Source organism: Cyprinus carpio, chromosome A21 (assembly GCF_018340385.1).
Source record: "Cyprinus carpio isolate SPL01 chromosome A21, ASM1834038v1, whole genome shotgun sequence".
Classification (NCBI taxonomy): Eukaryota; Metazoa; Chordata; class Actinopteri; order Cypriniformes; family Cyprinidae; genus Cyprinus; species Cyprinus carpio.
In genome coordinates, this window is record NC_056592.1 from 24,652,496 (window position 1) to 24,677,098 (window position 24,603).

At 36.4% G+C, this 24,603-nt stretch overlaps 1 pseudogene; it reads left to right on the forward strand.

The window, feature by feature from the left end:
* Positions 1-5,994: 5,994 nt before the first annotated feature.
* On the forward strand, positions 5,995-13,942 carry LOC109077142 (annotated as a pseudogene).
* The last annotated feature ends 10,661 nt before the right edge of the window (positions 13,943-24,603 follow it).

The window sequence follows — 24,603 nt, forward strand, 5'->3', positions numbered from 1 at the left end:
GGCCGATTGTGGATCGAGCCAGAGGGGTCAGGAGCAAGGGCTTGATCCAGCTTTTAAGCTTTTGCCTCCAGACATCAACTGAGGCTCAAACCGGCAGAATAAATGTGAACTAACCATTTTCAGTCCAAATCTATCTGGAACCATTTTTATTCATATGTGCAGATGGAGTCAAAATTTTTTTAAAATACTAAATAATTAAATTATGATTTCTATATAAGATATATTTATATATATATATATTATATACTATATAATAATATAATATATATATATATATATAGATAAGACTGTTAGAATGGATAGTTTAGAAGAAACGGGGATGCTGTTAACCACCCTTATATAATAGCCAAAATGCAGGTCATTGTAAAAAATTATGTACAGTTGGAGGAACAGTCTTATTGAGCCTAAAATTGAAAACATTTTCACACAATAATTATTTAAAAGTACTATTAATATATATTTTCTTTAAATATATGAGCTTACTTTACATATTTTTTTTTCTTCATACAATTTAATGCAATGGAATATCAATTTAAATATATAAAATATCAATGGTGTCAAAAGTATTCATATTCATTACTCAAGTAGAAGTATAGATACTAGGGTTTAAAAAGACTTTTGTAGAAGTTGAAGTATCAACTCAAGCTTTTTAATCAAGTAAAGTGAAAAGTAGGTTTCAAAAACTACGTAAAGGATAAAAGAAAAGTATGTAGGGAAAAAAATGCCATAAAGAAACAAAAAGCTTAGGTCGCGCCATACCCCACTCATCACAAAAACATTTTTCTAAAATTGGGATGCCACTAGGCGAACTGTTTCAGCGGCATATGCGGCCCATTGAAAAAAATGAACGCAATTAGTACAATGGCAAATTACATTAAAGAAAACTAGAGATATGATGACAGTTGCAGTTTAATAACAAATGCGCTGAAATACCAATCACTACATACATTTTTCATTTAAAAACATTCCGAGGCAGTGATGGGGAAAAACCCACCATAACTTCTCGAGATAGTTTTTAAAAAGTTGAACGAGGGATACAGTGTTACAAAAGTTGGTAGCACACATTGCAATTGCGTTGTCAATCGCAACGCTAATTTATTCAAAACGTCCTCGCTGAACCTGGACTACCTACTAAGCTTAATATTCGGAGGAAGAAGAGAAACAACCCATTTTGATAAATCGCCCCTAGTAAGAAATATATCTTTTAAGAATATATTTTTGCAGAACCGAACCCCACCCTTCTATGTCCGGGCTGGAGTGTGATGTGATTTGTGGTCATGTTCGGTGCGATGGATCAAGTACAAACCAATGAGGGTGTCGAATGTTTCTCATCCAACCAACAATCAATTTCACTGCTCCCGGATGCGTGCGATTTATCTGGATAGGTTTTTGATTTGTTTTTTTTGGGAAAATGAAAACAAAACGAAATGAACTAGGAGATACTTGAGGCTATTACACACAAATGTAAGGAGTAGAAAGTACAGATATTTGCGTGAAAAATGTAAGGAGTAAAAGTAAAAGTCCGGCTGAAAAATAAAAAAATTACTCCCGTAAAGTATAGATACCCAAAATTTCGACTTAAGTAAAGGTAGACGAAGTTGGTACTTCTTTACTTGCACCCTCTGTAAAATATATAATTATCTGTATGCAAAATGGGTATGATAACATGGGCAGGGCTTAAAACCAGAAAAGTGCACAAAACTCGATGAAAGCCCCATTTATCAGACCTCAACTATTAGTCATTTTTAGTTCTTGCAATTATGCCTTGCAAAACTCTTAAAATTAGTAAATCTTTTTATACTACAGCTTTTATGTCAAATAATGCCATTGCATGTACACACCAATACTTGTAGTGTGTGTATGAATTACAATTCACCTCAGTGAGTCAATTCTTTCTGAATCAATTGTTGAATCAAAAAAGATTCTTTAAAATTTGACATATTATGGTATTTTGGACCCGCCATACCGGCGAATGGGAGTCTTTGAATAATTTACTCTAACCTCGATTCATAACAAATACAGTCATTTTATGACAGAAACAAGTCTTAAATACTTAAAATTTAATCAAATATAATGTGTGGCTTCAAAGAAGTGTTTTAAGTATCCTACACATGGCAACGTAAAACAGTCTATGTTCACAAAAGATTTGTTAAAAATAAAAAAAAAAAAAGTCAAATTTGTTGTTACTCTCAGCGCTTTTGGATTTCTGAGACATGCACACACACACACACAAAGTATGAAAATGTGTAGCTATTCAATTTCAACTTGAAATTGACATTGTGAGAATTTAATTCATTTGGTTTGGTAATATTGTAGTTATTAAGCAAACCCCTAGGTGCTTGTCCAGCCACAAAGCGTTAATGTATTGGTCTCATTAAATATTCCTGGCATGTACAAGTCCCTTGATACTGACGCGGCTGCCGTATAGGTATTAAACAGTCTAAAATCAATTCAAATGTAACCATATTATAATATGTAGTAGGTGGTCTATGAAGAAAAAAGAATCTGGTGCAATGTTCACAGTGTGCCGGGGAATATAAATTGCACAAGTTTTTGAAAGTAGCAACCCGTTGAAACCTTCAGACTAGTAATAGTCTTATGTGCTGATAAGTCTGTCATTTTGTTTATTTGAGTGTCGGGCTGCTGAAGGGGCCATTTGGTTCATTAAAAGCAATCACGAAAATAAAAGAAATTCCTACACTTGCATAAAAGGAAGCTATAAATTGGGCTTATGCCACTGTAGTATTATGAAGCTAGAAAGGCCATGACCCCGATGCTTCAGAAATCCTTTTACTGTGTAGAGGTTTTACTATCCATTGTGGTAATGTAGAGCTGTGTGGTCTCATAACTGATGTACTGACATACAGAACAAAGAAGAGCAGAATATTGTGAACACAGATTCTTGTATTAGCAAGGATACTAACACACTAATATTATCTGATTCAGTTATATGGGAAAATGATCATGTGGCCATACATGTTACCCAGTGTTTATCAACAACTTCACAACTTGACCTTCCATCTCCATTGACTGGAGAAACTTAAGGCCCATTCACACCAATAACAATAACTATATTATTGTCCACACCCACACTCACAATACCTTTTTTAAAATATAATTGTAATCATTTGTCACTTTAAATGCTTACATTCTGATTGGCTGTAAATGTTTTATCAGCTGTTTGAAAAAAAAAAAAATGTTCTGAAGTGTGATTTTAATATATATATATATATATATATAGATATATATATATATATAAATATATATATATAATATCTTCTGTGTGGCTATCATTGTAGATGTAGTGTGGATGTCTCTCTGTTGCTCAAAGAATCAAGAATGATTATTAAAAATGTATAGCATTTATGCATTTCAAGAAAAAACAAAAACTATTGTGAAGAAATTTTGCACCCAGGTTTGATTTATACAATAAAAGTCTTTTGTATGTACACAACCTTTGTTTTTAAGATTGCACAGTTTGTATGACGCATAATTGGGCAATTGGTTTTGATTGAATGTTTGAATGAACACAAAATATGGATACATGTTTTTTTTTTTTTTTTTTTTTTTTTTATGGGTACAGTACTATGGACTTTTTAGGGGCTGATTGCCTGGGTATGTTACGTTTATGAAAACCGGCAGCCAATTGTGGTACACCACCCAGGTCATGCCTTCCATGTAAAATATTGGCAGCCTATCATTTACTTCTGCATATTTTTGGTGGTTCAGAATAAGTCATTGTCTGTATGGCAACAGGTTTAATGTTGAAAGGAATTTTTTGTGGACTACGAAGGACAAGCAGGTCCAATCACTGACATTTATAATATAAAAATAAATAACAAAGACATCTGAAAGTCTAAAAGGGCTCTTCGCAACATTATACGATGGCACTCGGATACTAGGATCAATTTTATTTTCAATCAAGAGGGAGACACTCTCTTTCTTCATGGTCAATTCAAACGTTATATTATCTGCCCCTCCTGTCATTTTAATCTAAAATCGATATGCAAATTGATTCCAAATAATCACCCGGGTCCTAATAGTGTGTGGAGTTTTGCCATCCCGACTGGATATACTGTAGGCCGACATCAAGCTGTCCCTTCACTGTTGATCGGCTTCTATTAAAACATCATGTCGCGTTTACAGTAATCTTGGCCCCTAATTAAAAATGTATAGTCTGACAGAGTGCAGCATCGGCACCATCTGTGCCTCTTTCATGCCAGTGAGGGAATAGTTACGAACCTTAAACACCTCCTGCCTTGAGCTTTGGAGAGAGGGAGAGGGAAGCTGTGTCTGAAAAATGCTTCCTTCGCTAAAAGGAAGTAAGAATACACCAAAGTAACAAAACAACAAAGCACACAAACACACATCATACATACAAAATTCATTTAATATTGATTGGATATTGCTTGGCCAAGATCTGTGGTAAAAGTGGTGCCTGAAGGAATGGTTGAAAGGAGTCCCTCAATAAAATGAATGCATTTTCCTTTATTTCAACTCATTACTGAGAAATAAGCATTGCAGTCTCTGAATATTTGCTTTCTTGAGATCTCTACAGCCTGACTTTTTGTTGTACGCCATCAGACATGACCTTTTGTAAGACTGTCTGAAGGGCAGCTACCTTAGAAGGTGCTTTCTATACAAACACGCTGCCTGTCAAGTCAATGACTAACTGGGTAGCAAGACAGCTGTCTGGAGCCAAACACAGGCAGAAAGAGAAAAGCTAGATTCCCTTAAGTTTGCCTCAACCTGGAGAAATCCAGATAAAATTAGTATTACTGTGTGAATCAGAGACTGCAAATAAATGTCAAATTTTTATGATAGGAAGGCATGGCAGGGAAAATGAACTACTCGAGTGTGTGTGGGGGTGATTAAAACTTGAATTCATTTAAAAGCTCCGCTCAATTCATGCGTAATTGGAATTGCTGCTTCTTCATGAATGGCTCCCTGTTCAAAATTTCCAGTGAGAAACGACTTAAATTTTGACTCTTATCTTTCTACTTTCATGATATTTTTTAAGAATCGAAAGAAGGTAATTTAAAAATTTTATCTAAAAATTCTTACTTTTTCCCTCACACCTCTTACGTTTTATTTGCACACAATCCAAGGATATTATATATAGATCTATATTATATATATATATATATAATATAGATAGATATTATATATATATTATATATAGTCTAGAATATATATATAAAGTGAAATTAATAAATATATATATTAAGTAATAATTAAGTTAATGATTTCTGAGGTGGTAACAGAAGTTGGAGAAAAGATAGTGAGAAAAGTTCAATATACAATTCACAATTGAATTTTTATTGTAGTTTTAGTTTTCTCAGACTCGTTTTCTATCATTGCAAATGGTGAGTTATGAATTGCTAGATGTTAAAGAAGAGAGAGAGATAAACAAGTTTATAACCATGCAGCTAGTTCGTGAGAAGACCATTTGCAACTGCAAGAATGAATAGACTGAATGAAAACATTTGTATTTTGTGGCAGAAAAAAAAAAAAAAAAAAAAATCCTTCCTAATTAGTTCCAGATTCGGGTTTGGCTCCACACAGAGCAAGAAAAGTAAAGCAAGTTTTGAATTCCGAACGACATAAGGCTGCACAAATACAGTGATTAAATACATTTTTCAATGTTTTGATGAACCATCCCTTTGGAAACTATGCTATAGGCTATGCTTTTTGAATACTAGGCGATGGCGAATAGTGTTGTGGCATAATTTCACTTTTATAATATTGTTCAATAAAACATATTTTGATCCCAAAGCGAGCTCTGATCCTAAAACCCTAAACAGAGTGGGGAAGTTAAAATGTAAAGTGTCATTCCACCCCAGGCCTGTAACGTCTTTTCATAAGGACAGTGTGGGAGGAGAGAGAGAGCGAGAGAGAGAGAGAGAGACGAGAGAGAGAAGGGGGGGGGGGGGGGGGGGGGGGGCGCGAGAGAGACGGAGAGAGAGAGAGTGACGGTGGAGTGAACAGATCATTACCAGCGCAGTTTTGCTCTGTAAACATCTCTCGGAGATCAATCGGCGAACTCTTGTTTTTCGCTTTCACGAAGTGTGATGATATGATACGCGGCGACGTGGATGTATTAGGGGCTTTTCTTTTTTCTTTACTTTTTTTCCCCCACGGAGTTTACCGTCTCCTTGAAAAAGTGGATTTTGCAAATGTGAATTTGGTGTAAATTAGAGGTTTAAACGAGGGCTTAGCCTTGAAGAAGCTTCGGTAAAAAAAAAAAAAAAAAAAAAGTAGTGAGCGCGGACACTGAGCTCTCCAAACGGGAGTCAGAATGCTGTCCGGAGGAGCCGCGGGCGGAGAGGAGCTCGGAACCGATTTGGTAGAACAGCATGTTACGGGAATGGCGTTGGATCTGTACATCCAGTCTATTCCACCGAGCGCATGAAGAACAAGAAGAGAGGGCAAATGTTCTGTGTGCTTCAGGTATACGGATAAAATCATGTTTGATAAGGTAGGCTGATTTTATTGGCGAACACTGCATTTATTCTGCTGGACGATGTACATTTACCTGTCTAAATACTGGAACATTTTAAGTTAAAAGGGCACGAAAGAGTACTTGCAAGTTGCATAGTTTCCAGGCATTTCGTCCGAAACTATTGTGCTGTAACTATGCTTTTACTTTTCCGCAAACTGCTGCGTTCGTATGTTAGACTAAGGCTTATCAGCATTTCATCATCTCAAATAACATATGCAGGGTAAATAGTGGATAACCAAAGCGGTTTATCTGGTCAAACATTAATGCGTATCATAGCATCGTTTCTCTTTTACTAACGCTCTGCTCTCAGCATAGTGATTATTCATTCACATCAGCTCGCTGCTCTCTCAAGTTCACCTTACCCGCCTCGAAATGTCTTCTACGATACAAACTTTCAGTGTTGTTTTTGTCTTTGCGCATTTTGTTTCGTCTGCGAACATGCGTTTTGGTTAAGAAAAAAAAAAAAAAAAAAAAAAAGTAAAATTTAGCTGTGGTTGTCACATATCCAACATAAAAAAAAAAAAAAAAAAAAAAATGCGCCATGTGGTGGCTTCCAATAAAATAAAAATATAATTATATATATATATAAATGATGATGAATAGTTTGCTGTAAACCTCTTTATATATATATATATATATGTATATATATATATCAATGAAGAACCTTTATGAATGATGATGAATAGTTTGCTGTAAACCTCTTTATGCTCATGATTATGCAAGTTAATGTGTTTTCAAGTATGGCTTTGTCAGATCTAAACAGCTTTTTAATAAGCCTGTTTTCTGATAAAGTATGTTTTTATTTTTCCATATTTAAATCACATCTGTCATAGCTTGCCTTTTAGGAAATACAAGCATTCTCTTGCCAGGCATTGATTGTCTTAACTCTATTAACAAAGTAGATGGTACAGGCCACAAAAGCAAAAATCCAATGCAGAGGTGTTTGCTGAAGGCTCAATATGCCAGTGCCAATATGCCATATGTACCCTGGGTTAAAAAAAAAATAAAAAATATTAAAAAAACCTTCCCTCCAGTGTTGATTGGGGCACATTTAGCTTACTTTTATCTATCTATCTATCTATCTATCTATCTATCTATCTATCTATCTATCTATCTATCTATCTATCTATCTATCTATCTATCTATTTTTAATTTCAACTTGAATTACAATACAAGTAATACAAGTCTGAACTGTAGATTCAGTATGAGTTCTGAGTATGATTCTGAGACCTTGAGCTAGCACAAAACCTCTTCGCTGAGGTATTGATCATTTATTGCAGGTAGAGGAGCTAAATTATACCCCAATCCAATTTAATTTGACAGGCAACATTCGTCACTTTGAATTGTGTATGGGACATGCATATTCTATGATGCATAGTGAAGGGCTGTTCGCCATATAGTAAACAGAAAATATCGCATAATAAACAGATCGCATAAGCAGCCATGCACTTGGAAAGACCTTTTAATAAAAACAAAAGTTACACGCAATCATATAATCCTTGCTCAGTTTTTTGTTGCATTATTTTTCTCCATGCACTTTCTTTTTGGGGGGGGGGGGTGGTATTTGTTGTTCATTTATTTATTACTGAAATGTTCAATAAATTCAATTCAATTCATGCTGTTTTTATATTTTTCAGTCATGCACTTGTGATTTAATCATTTTAAAGGCATTTTTTTTCTGAATGATGATATTTGTATTTGTGTGTTATGAAGTCAGTGGAAGAACAAAAAAAAAAATTGAAAATGTATACCATTTATTGCCTACTACATTGAAATAGGTCTTATTTTATTTTATTTTATAATAATTAATTATAATATAACCTTTGAACCCACATTTTTGAATTCTAATTTCTCCTTCTTTTGAAATAGGTCTCTGGACCCAAATGTCACATCTTCTGGAAACAGCTTGGGCTGAGGCCCATCAGCACTTGACAGCAGGCTGGGAGGTGGACGATGTGGCTCAGTGCTTCAGCACTCTCTCAGTCACACCCTGCTTGGGCCCTGCAGTGAGCGAGAGCAGTCCTGCAATGATCTGATTCCTCAGCATGGATAGCTTAAGTGGGAGAACCCATGCACTCTAAGGAGACCACCTCTCCAGACAAGGGCTAGAAATGATCAAGGGATTACTCAAATTCCTGGTTTATCTGCAAACTGCATGTTAAAATAATCTTTTGAGGACTTAATTTTGCTGGATTTCTTTTTAACTCCCTCCACCCACTAATTTTGTCTTACAATTTCCTTTCCCTCCCTTTATTTTTTCATTATGGAGTTTCAAGCCGGATTTTGGAATAACGATTGTTCTTCATTTTTTCCGCTTTTGGTTGACAGTGTTGTTGAGCTTGCATGTGCAGTTCAGCCCCGTCTCCTCTTGTCCCAAGGAGTGCCGCTGTGATAGAACATTTGTTTACTGCAATGAGAGGAGCCTGACGTCTGTGCCTCTGGGGGTGCAAGAGGGATATAAACCCTCTTCCTCCACAACAATCAGATCAACAATGCCGGTTTTCCATTGGAGCTACACAATGTTGCCTCTGTGGAAACTGTTTACCTATATGGAAATCAGCTGGATGAATTTCCCCTCAACCTTCCCAAGAATGTTCGAGTGCTGCACCTCCAGGAAAACAACATCCAGACTATATCCAGGGCAGCACTTGCCCAGCTACCCATGCTGGAGGAACTCCATCTGGATGACAACTCCATCTCAACCGTAGGGGTAGAGGAGGGGGCTTTCAGGGAGGCTGTCAGCCTCAAGCTTCTTTTCCTTACCAAAAACCACCTGAGCAGCATTCCTATCGGATTACCGGCAGATCTCAAGGAGCTGCGTTTGGATGAGAATCGAATTGCCGACATTGACGAGGATGCCTTCCAGAATGTCACCTCCCTGCAGAGACTTTTGCTAGAAGGGAACTTGCTTGAGGATGATGCCATCGCTCCTGGAACCTTCCAGGACCTGGTCAACCTTAAAGAACTGTCCCTGGCACGGAACTCCCTCACTACTCCACCACCGTTGCTCCCTGGTGCATCCCTGACCAAGCTCAACCTGCAGGAAAACCAGATGGACACCATTAAAGTGACAGCCTTCAATGGGCTTAGTAAACTGGAGAAGTTAGATATCTCTAGCAACCAGCTTCAGTTTCTTCCACCGGGTGTCTTTGATGGCTTGAGAAACCTGAGGCACCTAATTGCAAGAAACAACCTCTGGCGTTGTGATTGCAACATTAAGTGGGTCATTGCATGGCTCAGGTCTCTGCCATCTGCGATAAATGTCCGTGGCTTCACGTGCCAGAGTCCAGAAAGAGTGCGCGGGATGGTAATTCGAGATCTCACCTTAGATGCCATCGACTGCCCAGCAGGCACCGTGTTTGCATCCCTGGCCAACCCATTCATATCCATCTACAATGCCACCCGCAGAACCACCACCATCACCACCACAACCACCTCCAGAACCACCCACTTCACTACCATTTCACCCACTGCTTTTTACCCCGCCTCTGCCAACCCCACACCCCCAGTTCCACATTTCCCTCCCGGTCCCCTGCCTCCTTACGAAGACCCCTTAAAAATTTCCTTTCATGTAGTTAATTCTACCTGCATTGATGTGAGCTGGGAGTCTTACTTCACTGTGACGGCTTACAAAGTGACTTGGGTCAAGATGGGGCAGAGTTTGATGAGTGACATCACTCGAGAAAGAACAGTCCCGGGATCCCAACGAAGGCTTAGCCTGTCAAATTTAGAACCCAGGTCTATCTACCGCATCTGCGTGTATGTTCTGGATACTCTTAACACGTACAGACCAGGCGAGGATACTATCTGTTCTGAGGCTAAGACCAAATCCACATCCACGTACTCTGAATCTGAGCAGGCTGCCCAGCAAGACAACACCTCCACACTCCTATTGGCTGGAGTGATAGGTGGGGCAGTGTTGGTGGTCTTAGTGACACTTCTAAGTTTGTTTTGCTGGCACATGCACAAGAAAAGCAGGTCATCATCGTCCAAATGGAAATACAACCGTGGCAGGAGAAAAGATGACTACTGCGAGGCTGGCACCAAAAAGGATAACTCCATCCTGGAAATGACTGAAACGAGCTTTCAGATAGTGTCACTAAACAATGAGCAGCTTTTAAAAGGGGACTTCAGAATTCAGCCCATCTACACACCTAATGGAGGGATTGACCTCAGAGACTGTCACCTTAGTAACAACAGCATAGCTTACAGCAAGAGCAGTAATGTTCCCAGTGTGGACTTCTGCCACACATGATGCTTTTCGATGGATGCTACAACCATTTCTAATAAGAAAATGTAGTTCAATATACTGTACACAACACGTATACATATATACATATATATAAATATATTTCCAGGTGCAGTCAACATGGTAATTTATACTGTGGACAAGTATGTGGAATTCTGCTATATTTTCTATTCTTAGTAAATATGAAATGGTTTTGTAATATGTGAGACTCAAAGTGGTTTTGCTCATGGACGCTGTAGATGTTTTGTATTATCGAAGCACGCTGGCTACCTGCTATAAGTGCAGTCCCCAGGTTTTGCCTCTCAACCACTTTAAGATCTTGAAAACGTTGCTAACCACACAACCAAAATATGCCCTTTGTGCTGAAATACAGCTACCCCTTCACACAACAGTAGTTAAGATAACACAGTGGTCAAGAAACCAAAACACCACTGATTAAGCTGCAGTAGAAAAAAAAGATGCTGAGTTTTTCTTTCTTTCTTTTTATTTGGGGGGGGGGTGGAAGTGCACTTTCTTAATGCAGCAGAGAGCATGAGCAATCATTCAGGAAATGAGCTTTTGTGGAAGTCACATTTGAAGGGAAAGGGGACCACTCTTCAACATTCTGCAGTTCTCACAAGCAGAAGCCTACGTCAGTGAATGCGGTAGGGAAATGGTTAGAAGGGTTCCTGTGCAAGCATTTTCCAGTGAATATTTGTGTATCAATTTGCCCACCAGGGGGCAGCTTGTCTCAATATTCAGAGTATAGCAGTTCAAATAAACCACAGAGACTCTAGCATATTAAAATTCTGACTTATAGCAGCCTAGCCATTAAAAAAGGTGATATAATAGCTAAACCCCTGTGGTAAACTATTAATATCCCGAGGGAGCTCTGTAATTGTCTTCATATTTCTTTAATTATAAATTGTAAAACATAAGAAAACAATCAAAAACTTCAACTTTAAGTCTGCATTTGCCTTTTATATACTTAAATTGCCCTTTCTGAACATGTTTTATGATTTACAAATTAGATCAGGGTATTACACAGAGCTCCACCTCTCAATTTATTTTTGTGCTCTCACATAGCGTGCTCTCATTTTACAGCGACATCCACATCATTGTCTAGCTTTTCCTTTACTGACCAAAACCCTTTTTAATCATGCATCACATCAGGTGGGATGATGAATGGATGTTTAAACAAAAGCCCTCTTTTCACAGAGAAGAACTGGCGCATGCCAGATTCTGTCTTTGAAAGAGTTTCAGATCCCTGCATGAGTGCAATTAGGACTTTTTTTTTTAATGGTGCCTCAGTTTTCCAGGACAGAGAGCCGAGTTTGGAATTCAGGCTTGCTGTGGAGAAGTATTTATCATGCGCTGTTACTCATAGACTTTACTTGCTTTGACAAGATTTTATTTTGTGGGCCGAGTTTAAACTCCCACTGCATAATCCCTGGTCCAAGAAAGGAGAAAAAATCAGAGGTTATTTTCACTTGGCAGGAGGTTTCTCTTAACCCTTAATTGCTCTCCGACTTGGCATTAAGGTTCAGACTACATCGCTGGATACTTGTTTACATCACAATTGCTTTTGGAATTACTCATAATCAAACAGATGTTTGATTTATGTGACTAACAGTTGGTGCTTGCACAGGTTAATTACCAACAACCCACAAGGTTTGTCTCAGTGGCACAAACAAAATGCTCTCTAAAAGGAAAAAAAGGGCTACTACACTTCTGTGTTCATGAAAGTATTTCTCCTTAGCATCCCAGCAGGCTGCTCTGACCTCACCGTCCCTACATTTCTTTGAAATCTGGAACATCCTTGGGCTCCATTTCTCATCTGAAGGTTTTTAACTGATGTGTACACTATTAACAATTAATTTCAAATCCTGTGGCCACCCGTAACTCTTTTTAACAGACAGACACACAAGTTCGGGGCGGTTGTCAGGCTCAGGTTCCCCGAGAGGAGGCAGTTGCGGTGACGCAGACCCAAATGAATCGCTGCAAAGTTAACCCGTTAGTGAGATAAATCTGTCTCGAGCCTCTCGCCGACATATTTTCACATAGAGAAAAGTAATGGCAGGCTTAGCAGAGGAACTAATTTGTGCCACTATTCAGTCCATTATTCCCTCCACCAAGTCCACAGAGCTAGCGTGGAGGGTTTTTGCTGGGCCGTTACCAAAACCAGAAATGTTTCATTCTAAACAGTTTTATCTATTGCCTTACTGTAACCCAGCAGTATGTCTTAATGTGGTTCACGTGAAGGATTTGACATCACTTATACAGAGATCTGTGGATTTCAGTGAGAGTCACACATTTTGAAGGCAGGACTGAATTGAAAGCACACATTTTGAAGGGCAATTGCAAACAGCATCCTGGCAGACATCAACAGATGACATTGCTCACAAGCCAAGGTCTATCCTCCAGACAAAAAATGACATGTTATGATTGACTCATTGCCTCACTCATGTGACGATCATTGTGCTTTATTTTCTATGGATAAGCTGAAAATCACAGTAGTGGTAGTTAAATGGATGTATTACACAAAAGGGACTTTGAGCAATGCTTTGTGTCCGTCATCCTACCCAACAGTCAATCCATCTCGTGAAAAAGCACATTGATTTGGTTTGGAATAATTACCCTAAATGACTGTGAGGTCAGTCTGAACAAAGCACTACCACAAATGTGGCTGAATCCATTTTTGATATCTGTGTCCCCACTTATTTAATACAGACTTCAGCACATTGGTTGACATAGTGGTTTTACATTAGGATAAAACAAAATCTAGCTGATGTTTGAATGAATCGGTTACTGAGTGGCAGTTCATTCTAATGGAAACCTGAAAGCCATGACAGGCTTAACAACAACCACAAAGTTTCATGTGTTTTAACATTCTGGGTCTTTTTTTTTTCATACTTAAGATGGGGAGTGAATCTACAATTTTCTCATTTTAAAGATATGGTGAATTATTTGGTCTGTAAGCTGCAAGTAGAATCCATTGGGAACCAAAGTAACTTTTGATTGCTACATACAGTTCATTTCTTTTGTTTGTTTCCACTAAACTGTTGTTGTTGTCCCATGTATGTGCCTTGAAATGAACTTACAATGTAAAGTCCTTGAAACCTTTAAATGTTTTTGCACAAGTTGTAAATAGAGAAACCAAGCTTTTTTAAAAAAAAATAAATAAATAAAAATAAAGGAGCCATCAGAATTGACCGGTGATCTTGTCCATTATAGCCAAATCTCACTTTCTTATTTTCCAAGATGTGTGATCCATTTAATAACACATTGTCCAACACTGTTGGCTAGTGTGCCGATATTTTTTGTTGATGAATGATGTTAGTTGCACTGGAGGTTTTACAAATCTGCTTCATAATACTGACTCAGTAAAACTTGACGTGAAATATTGATAACATATGTTGACATATTACTAACAATATAAAGGTTACTCTAACTTCACAATAACGTGCACTACAACCTAAAGGAGGATGAGCCAAAATATAGCTGTATGTAAAAATAAGACCACAATCTACTTCCGTATACACAGATCTGCCGTAAAACTCAACGATAGTCTATTATACTATTATCTATAATAGTAACATGTATTAAGCATATTTATAATATAAATAATTCATCAAGATTTTAACTTTTTTAAAACTGTATATTTAAAAAGCTTTACATTGTAAATACTGTCAGTATGTTTCGTGTATGGCGTCAAAAAAAAATAAAAAACAAAAAAATAAAAAAATAGATGTGTAAGTACCAACAGACACAAATGAGACCAGCCTGAGCAAATGACTATTTGATAAGTCAGATTTTGACAAGTTTGCATGATGACAGCTGTTGTGCTTTAGACAGTTTGGACGGTAAAACCTTGCATATTTAAAAATGCATCCTTTCTAAAACTGTATAACCAGATGGATATCTTTGAGTCACATTTTGTCAAGTTACAAAGAGTCCAACATAAAAAAAGATCCCAGCATTTTTATTTTTTATTATTTTTTTATTTTATTTTTTTTTTAAAGCAAGAATATATCTCATGTAAATGCCCTTCAGTGCAGTTAAAGTTCAATTAATTTATAGAGCACATTTAAAGACTGACCAAAGTGCTGTACAAAAAAACAACAAAAACAACAAAACACCACAAAAAAAAAAAAAAAAATAAAAAAATAATAATAATAATAATAATAATAATAATAATAATAATAATAATAAAGAGACATTAATAAGCCAGGCAGAACAGATGCATTTTTTAAAGAGACGTAAGTATTGTCAACAAAGGTACCAATCTAATCTCTAAAGGCAGATTATTAGGCCTACCAGCTTCAACACATACTATGCAATACTACTGTATGTAGTTTAACAATATAGCAGCAAAGTCAGCAAGTCTGATTCTCCTTGTTGTAAAAAAAAGATACTTCTCAGTTCAATGTTTTTCCTTGAAGCAAAGAAAAGTCTGCTTTGTTGCTTTGAGGATTCAGAAATAGATAATATGCTATTTTAAAGGAATTGTGAGGTGGTGTATTTTCTATGAATTGATGCTGGTCCCCCTGAGTCTTTTCTCATTCATGGGGGAAAGATGAAGGCCAAAATGGTCTGCCAGGTCAGTGGTCCTTTGGTCCTTTGTCTGGTTGACTTTATTGAACAGGGTCGCAATTATTAAGCAGAGCAGAAGCCACCATCGACCATGCATGATTGCCCTGTTTTAGAAGGAAGCCCTCCTAGGATGGTTTAGATGCAATTTTATCACTACATGAAGAATGAGTACATATTTTTAATCTGTCTAGACCAAAAGTCCATGGTTCTGCTAAATCAATCAATCAACATAAGCCCATTTTCAGGTTGGAAATAAGTGGAATGAACAATGAACAAATGAACAATTTCAAATCCTAAAGCAGTCTTGTTCCGACTGCTAAGTCTGAATAAAAGTTCTTGACAAATATCTGGGTTGTGTTCCACATTAAAATGCAAAACCGTAGTTTTACCTATCGCCATGCCTGTTCTCTCGTCTTTTTAACTTGTATCACAATTTATAAAGATGCTGCAGTTTGTGTCTGTTTTTACATTTTCTGACAGTGTGTTCTGATGGCACCACAAGCTGATGCTATGTAGTTTTATTTCGTACAACCCGATAAACAATCTTTGAGCAAGTTTCTCTCCCGCATAAACAGATTTGTTTCAGCTTTCCCCCCAAAACGTGAATGTCAACAAAATAGATGAATGATATTTTTTTCTTCTTCTTCTTCTTCTATAAGCAGTGGCATCTGGAATTTCTACAAAATAGTATGAAAAGCCTTTTTAGCAGGACTGTCTAAAAACAATGTTGAAATTTCACATTGACAAACAAGTTTTTAACGGATTGTCAAGCTTGTTTAGATGTCTGTTACTCTGTGGTTCACCTCAGAACTATGAAAACTGAGTGAAATAAGCTTTAAATTGGAATTAAAGGTCAACAAATATTACACACTACAGGTAAAATGGAAAAAGTGGGACTGTGCAGGTGCCAGAAAACATAGATATGCCACATTCGACTGCTCAAGACACGAAAACACATCTGCTATCTTGAAATAGTCAAAGTGTTGTCACTCACAGCAAAAATAAATGAGTTTTCCAAGATGCCACAACATTGCACAGCTTTGAGTTGTAAAAATCACCAACATTTAAATTCCGGAAGAAATGGGATAAACTTCCACATGTGAGAATGTGTTGGTTTGGGCATGTATTAACTCTATTACAGGTTTTTAAACTGTGTTTGTTTAGCAAAACTTTATGAACTGTGGTTTATGTTTATGTTACAACAAAGATGAATCACGCTACTTCTTTTTGTTGCAGATAATAAATTAGGCTAGAAAGGTTAATCCCTATTCATTACTGTCCTAATGGTATATACTGTACATAAGGAGTTTAATCAAGAATCATCATGGGCAATTAATGCAGCACGGATAATTTCAAGTGATTTAATTTTACCCTGTAGAATATTGCATTTCACCTCTAATGATCTGCTCATTCGAGACCTACTAGTCGACTTTCTTTGTTATACTGATTAAACAGGAAATATCTCTCTCAACATGGTGTGGGTCTCCAGGTGCTGCAATTAAAATATCTACTGCTGGTTTAAACTTTTAAACTTAGGAAGGTGATAAATGTCTGTTATCTAAATGTGTTCATCAAAATAATTAAATACGATAGAGGTATAAATGCAAACGTAAAACAGTGGAGGTGGGGGGAGATTCTGACTTTTTCATAACTATTTATCTTTTAGCTCACAAAACATATATATATATATATATATATATATATATATATATATATATATATAATATATATATATATATATATATATATATATAATACAAGATTCAACTTGTATAAGACTCAATGTTTAATGAGTTGATTGTAAGTTGTTTTTACAGTGTAAAAACTGTCCTCCTCTGTCTCATCTACTATGGCATAATATAATGTAAATGCAAAGCTACCCCGTCATGCGGACAATAATATGTGAGAAGGAATTATGGAGTTAATAGAGAACAATTTATCTTCACAACAATTAAACATTTATAGTTTTGTTGTCTCACTTCAATTTGCTCTAATGAAAAAGTAACTGCCAGTTTAACATGATGTGACAAACCATTTAAATCATTAAAACACCAGCTGCCAGGGTCCATTGGCGCATGGCAATACAAATTTAACTTCTTTCCTATGCACAAAACAGTCTGAAATGACAGTCTTCCATATGTGTGAGTACCAAATGTTCTTGGGGGGGTTGAGGGGGTGCTGCTGCTCAGGTGGAACCCGCCAGATGTAACCTTCAACAAATCATTCAGTGTGAGCAAGACCCACGATTCACCAGAGCTCTGATAAAAAGACAAGGTTAAAATTCCTTGTGGAGAAACTGGAGTTATGTTCACAGGCAAGCTGGTGCCTGCTTCAGTGCTACTTTTATCCTCACTTGTGTAATCATGAAGAAATAACCTTTTTTTTTTTTTTTTTTCTGCAGCCAATACATTTACCCTGACAAACAATTTCCATTCAGAAAGAGCTAAAGATGAAAAACTTGTTAAAGAAGAGCTTGGTCACTTTCTTCTTGCTTTATACCCAACTCTACACCGAAATGTTTATTCGTTCAGCTTTCTCAAACAGAGCTTGGAAAATAACAACAAAGCTAATTTTGGCGGCAAGTCCTAAGAAAAGACATTTTGCATTTGTATTCTTGGAAGATGCTTTGTCACCAAAGCAATTTGAAACAAAATGCAAATATTATATGAGTGGCCATTACTGGGTCAGGCAGCAAAGAATACAATAGTTTTACAAACAGAATGAGAAAAATAAAGCTTCTTATGAACAGCAATTCTTTCTTTCTTTCTTTCATACTTTTAAAGAAAAACAGTGATCTAGTATGTGCCCTGCTGCGGACGTGTTCAGAAACATCAACATAACAAGGAAGCGAGACATGAACCATCTCTGGCTGAAAACATGGTCCCTTGAGAAATGCATAATGGTATGTTACAGCAGTCAGGGTCAGGAAGAAACATTTACTGTACAGTCAGTGAGCCAACACATACTTAAGTTGCACGCACACACACACACACATAGGAGAAGCAGTAGATTGGACCTGTAACATAGGTAAATACCTCTGAACAGATTAATCCAAATTAATTCCCTTATACATATTTTTTTAGCCAGTTTTGTGTCAAGAACTCCAGAATCAGTGCAGTTTTTTCTTCCAGTTGCTTCTTCCAAGAAGTGGTGATCATAGTGGCACAAAGATATATTTATATTTGAAACTGTATATATTTTACATTACATATCATATTATGAGGTTTGGCCGACTTTATAATGTACTGACAGATGAAGAAGAGAGATAATTGTAGGAAATTTGTTCTTGTTTAAAAGCAAAAAGAAATGGCCTGGATTCATTCACAAATATTTGGCTGGGACTTAAATTCTACCTACTGACATTTGAAGAACATTGAGATGTTTTAGAAATTTTGCTCAGATGGAAACAATTAGGAAATGGTATTCTATTTAGCAAAGATTTTCTATGTGAGCTCGCCAGTGCTGTTCAGAAGGGCTAGACAGAACGTTTGAAATTAAACTATAGGAACACAAATTTGAATCAAACTGAATCTTAATTTCCATTATAATATTCAGAGTGCAGCTGGAAACACTGTAACATTATAAAATGGCATGGCACATTGGATTTAATGTTTGCATTTGTTCAGTGTGAGACGTTTCTTCTCTTTCTCCCATTCATTATTATTGTTTTGTTCCTTTGTTATTAATAGTAGTCATGTTGTTTACTATGACTATTAGTAATGGTACTAGTAGTACAAGTAGTAGTATGGTTCAAAACTCATAATAGTTGTACAACAAGAAAAAGCATGGCTTACTAATGACCGTAACTACTACGAGCAATAGTAAACATTACTATTTTAGTTACTTTAGCTACATTACTATTACTGTAATAGTCATGGTTCATGTCATGTGTTTCCCCTTGCCCTCATGTAATCCTGTTTTGGTTCCTTTGTTCTATGTGTCATGTTCTCATTGTTTGTCTAGTTCAGTGGTTCTCAACCACATTCCTGGAGGACCCCCAACACTGCACATTTTGCATGTCTCCTTTGTCTGACACAGCCATTTCAAGTCTGTGAATCTCTACTGATAATGAGCAGGTGACCTGAATCAGGTGTGTTGATTAAGGAGACATGCAAAATGTGCAGTGTTGGGGGTCCTCCAGGAATGTGGTTGAGAACCACTGGTCTAGTTCATGTGTCTTGTCCTCATTGGATGAATTGTGTCATGTGACCCCCTTTTTTGATTTATATAGCCCTCATGTTGCCATTGTCCATCGTCTAGCTTTGTTCCGTGTACCACTATTGGTGAGTTTGCCATGACTTGATAAGCCATGTTTTCCAAGTTCCTATTTATTTTGTGTCTGTTCATGTTTGGGATTAATTCAATTCAATTCAAATTTATTTGTATATCGCTTTTTACGATACAAATCATTGCAAAGCAACTTTACAGAAAATTAAGTTTCTACAATATTTAGTAGTAGCTTATCAGTGATGTGCATATGGCAGAAATGTTTGGAAAAATCAATTAAAGACGTAAACAAACAGACGATGAACACTATTAACAGCAATTATGCAATCAAACTTTTAGCAAAATTTGGTAGTTCTGTATGCTGTTTCAGGGTTATTATCATCTGAGGAGACATCTGAGGGGTTGGCATCATCTCTTCTCAGGTGTTCTGGATCCAGACTGAAGCTTGTGTAAATCCTAGTTACCACGGGATGTAAATGATGAAAACAGAGAAACAAATAGAGACATAAGCTGCTGTTACAGCCAAATAAAATTAATAAGTTTAAAACCCAGCTAAATATAAATAATGTGCATTTGATCAGATATATATATATATATATATATCAATATCTCTGTCTTATCTGAATTTAATAGGATTAAAATTATTGGTCATCCAATCTTTTAAAATTTTTAACACATTCTGTTAGCTTAGATAATTTAGAAGTTTCATCTGGTCTTGTTGAGATAAAATGTTGAGAATCATCAGCATAACAGTGGAAAACTAATCCCGTATTTTCTAATGAAATTACCAAGGGGCAACATGTATATTGAAAATAGCAGAAGACCTAGGACAGATCCTTGTGGCACTCCATATTTTACTGGTGATAAATGAGATGACTCCCTATTTAAATAAACAATGTGGTAGTGATCGGACAGGTAGGATCTAAACCATCTTAAAGCCTGCCCTTGAATACCTGTGTAGTTTTGTAATCGATCTATGAGTATGTTGTGATCTATGGTGAGAACGCAGCACTAAGATCAAGTTAAACCAGCAATGAGATGGAGCCTTGGTCTGACGCAAGAAGCAAGTCATCTCTAATTTTAACAAGTGCAGTTTCTGTGCTATGGTGGGGCCTGAAACCCGACTGAAAATTCTTCAAATTAAACTGCACTTGGGTTCTCGCTACGCTCACCTCCAGTGGAATTTATTACATACTACTAGTAGTAGGATGGTTTACAACAATACTGGTTATTGGACTAGTAGTAATGCTACTAGTTTGTAGTATGGTGTAATACTAAACTGCTAGTAGGGGTTTCTACTACTACTAGTAATAATAAAAACAGCAGTAGTGCAGTATTTAGTACAGTTAAAGTGTTTACTAAATGACTACTAGTAATGGTACTACTGACTGATTACTACAACTAGAACTAGTATGACTATGCATTAAGGTTATAGTACTAGCAGTAGTAATAACAGCACTGATAGAATTATGTTTTACTACAGTGAATACTAGTTATTGGACTAGTAGTACTGCTACTACCAGTACGGTGTACATCTAAAACTGCTAATAGGGGGACTACTAGTAGTAATTGAAAACAAAAAAACAAAAAAAAACACTTTTCCCGTAGTAACACATTATTTAGTACAGTCCTAGTGTTGACTAAATGGCTAATAGTAATGGTACTACTAATATTACTACTACTAGAAGTAGTATGTATGACTGCTAGAGGTGGTATTATTACAACTACTGCTAGAAGTAGCAAAAGTTTAATATTATTAGTAGTTAAATAAGTAGCAGCAATTATTCTCATTTTCTTACAGTAAATAAAAGGATAAACAAAAACTTGCCTCAGTTCCCTGGTGAACCAAGCCAGGTTACATATGTTATTACTTTCCAAAACTCAAGCCCACATTGCATCTTAATGACTTGGAATTTGAACAACAGAACAGAGGCTCAAAGGGCCTATCAAGCATATGCTGTGGCCACCGCTAGATCTCTGATACAGCATCTGACAGCTCTTGAGCCTGGCGAACAGCTCAGACTCACCCAGAGAGACATGGAGGGGCTCCAGTCGTGGCTCATTTTACGGCCACATCCCCTGAGATCACAAAAGCAAAATAAACATAAAGGTCTGTCTGAAACCTCACCGTCTGCATAAAGTCCAAACTGAAATGAAACCTCATAAGTAACTGAACTGAGATGCCCTTCATAGGCAGCAACTTCTTTTAAAAAATGAATAGTACACCTCTTAACATGCACGAGAGGCTCTCCTCAAGCCAGGCACACAATGTGCAATTTTCTTTCAGTCTAAAATCTAAATGTACTGTATGTTTAACATAAAAAAAAAATAATAAAATTCACTCATATCATAACATAACATCAAAACAAAAAACATAAAACTCAACTAGAATAAAATGAAAAATAGACTTGCAGATGAAAGGTGTATTCAAATTCATATCAAAAGTAAAACCAAAAAGCATTTATGAGCTTTAATTGAAAATACAACCCATTCATTTTATTGCAAAATAAAACTCATCTGACGAAAACAGAGGCTACTTAGTCTGTCTTATCAGCAACCGCCTACACCAATATTAAACATTTCAATTATTTCAGATGTGAAATTAGTGCTTAAATTAATAAATTGTTATTATAAAGTTCCTTTAAATTAACTGTCCAAATGAACCAATTCATTAAAATCAATCAGACTTTCTAAAATAAGCAAGAGCGAATGTATTAAAGTATTAGTTTACCCCCAAACAAATAAGATTCTGCAGAGCACAATCATTATATGCATATCCAATTTGTTAAATGAAAGCATTGTGATTCGCTTTAAGATGAAGCTCCCAAGAGTGTCAGCAAAATATCCATTCAGACTGCTGATTATTTTTTTTTTAAGTGCACTGATTTATTTTGGTGAAAAACAATCCAATATTTAAGCAATTTTAGATTAATCTGTACGCCACCCAGCAATTTACACTCCCGTCCAATAGGTGGCAGTAATGCACATTTTGCACTGGTGCACTGAATCACATGTTACCTCCCAAATGGCACCCTAGGCTCTCACGGTCTTCTTCTTCCAAAATGTTGTGAAGTAATGTCACTTTAACTATCGAGTACTGCTCAGGAGCTCACTTAGACAGAAGCACTCATCAAGAGCGAATAGCAGCCATAAAGGGGGCATTTGCGATATGAAAACCTGAAAATGAGCCTAAAGTCTCATGGACCTAACAGACCATGTGCACACAGTGGACCACAAGACCATTTTAGTGATTTAGCATTTGTCATCCTCAAAAGGTTTTTGTTGGAAAGCTACTGTTAAGCCCAAGTACACTTTTTTTCCCATTTGCTAGGGCATGCATACAGTGAACATTATGTAAATTTCATATATATATATATTATTTTTTATTCTTGCACATATTTTGAACATCAGTTCATATATGCACCTTGAATTGTTTTGCACTAATTGGTTTGTGGCTCATCGTTTCACAGTTGAAAAAGAAACAGATGAGATGGAACAACAAACCAACTACTGAGATGAAAACAACAGTAGTTTGAGGGAGTTAAGAGATATTCTAGTTTAAATGAGTACAAAGACATTTTGATCAGTCACAACGTCTAGTAAGATACAACACACTGGACAAGAATTAAACTTTAAAGTGAAACTAACTGTGTGTTGAGCACCTGCGTTTGCATGCTATGTTAGTATTTGCTTAAAGACTGTGGTATACTTTGGGTTTATACTACTAAAAAATACACTTAAAGCTGGAGTATGTAAATAAATAAATAAATAAAGCAGATATTGAGTAAGTACATAAGACATCAATGTTCAAAACTGTCTCCTTACCTTATCCCAGTTCCCAGCGGTGAGCTTATACTAATTTATAATTTGATCTTTCGGATTTTGTTTGTGGGAAATGTCACTTTGACATCATTCTTCTTTGCGTAGTTTCACCACAGTCTGGTATTGAGAGTGGAAGAGAGCTCTGGTTATTCACTCCCCCACCGACAATTCCTACTGGACTTGAGACTCAAACCCACGACCTTTGGGTTACAAGTCCGACTCTCTAACCATTAGACCATGACTGCCCCATATTCTATATTTTAGTTAGTTACTTCCAACCGGGACATTTTCAACTTTTCATTAGTAGGCCAATATATTGAGACTTCCATTTTTCATAATCTTGTTTTCAGTCTTATAAAGTATCCCACTACGTCGGTGTGAGAAATCACTGGAAAGTGCATGACAATAAATCATGAGGAGTGAATGAATGAACTGTCCAAATTAATCAAACTGAACTGCAAACAAATTCAGGTTCATCAGAAAAAGTGTAAGTGGGGTTATTATTTATTTTATTTTATTTTATTTTATTTTATTTATTTTATTTTATTTTATTCACAAATGATTCTTTCATTGTCAATCACGTGATAAATGAATGAAAGACATGGAGGGTAAAGTAATCATTTATGTTCCTCATCAATTATCTTTGACTGAATTATAATGATTTTGACACAAATTAGATTAGTTTATTTTGACAAACAAGAAACCTAACAAAAGAGTCATTAAAATTATCTGATCTTCCCATCACTACTATTCAATTGTTCTAACCAAATGCGGGTGAGTATCAAAAATAAAGTGTTTATTAAACACTAAACTGACTGTCTAATAATAGTCTAATTAGAGTTAGTTGACGTGTAGTAGCAACGTTACTTTTAGTCAGCATGAATGTGAACTATTGAAATAAAGCATTACCTAAAATTGTGATTTATTTGTAAATCTGGCTTTATTAGTTCCCGATTTAAAAAAAAAAAAGCAGATAAAACTGAAGCACAAGGAAGCAGTTAGTTGTTTATGAAGACATTCGATTCAGCGTTTCCTCCTAATACGAACTTGATACTGCCAGCATAATTTTCCACATTCAGCCAGCACATGTTGAGCAGAGGTGACCAAACCGCACAAAAAACAACAGACAGCCGGTCTTCGCATGAGACAGAAGTTGGTGCCAGAAGCAGTTTGCTCTGCATCCTTATGACCTTGGTGTGACTGCCTCAGAAGCACTTTAATTTAATCGCTT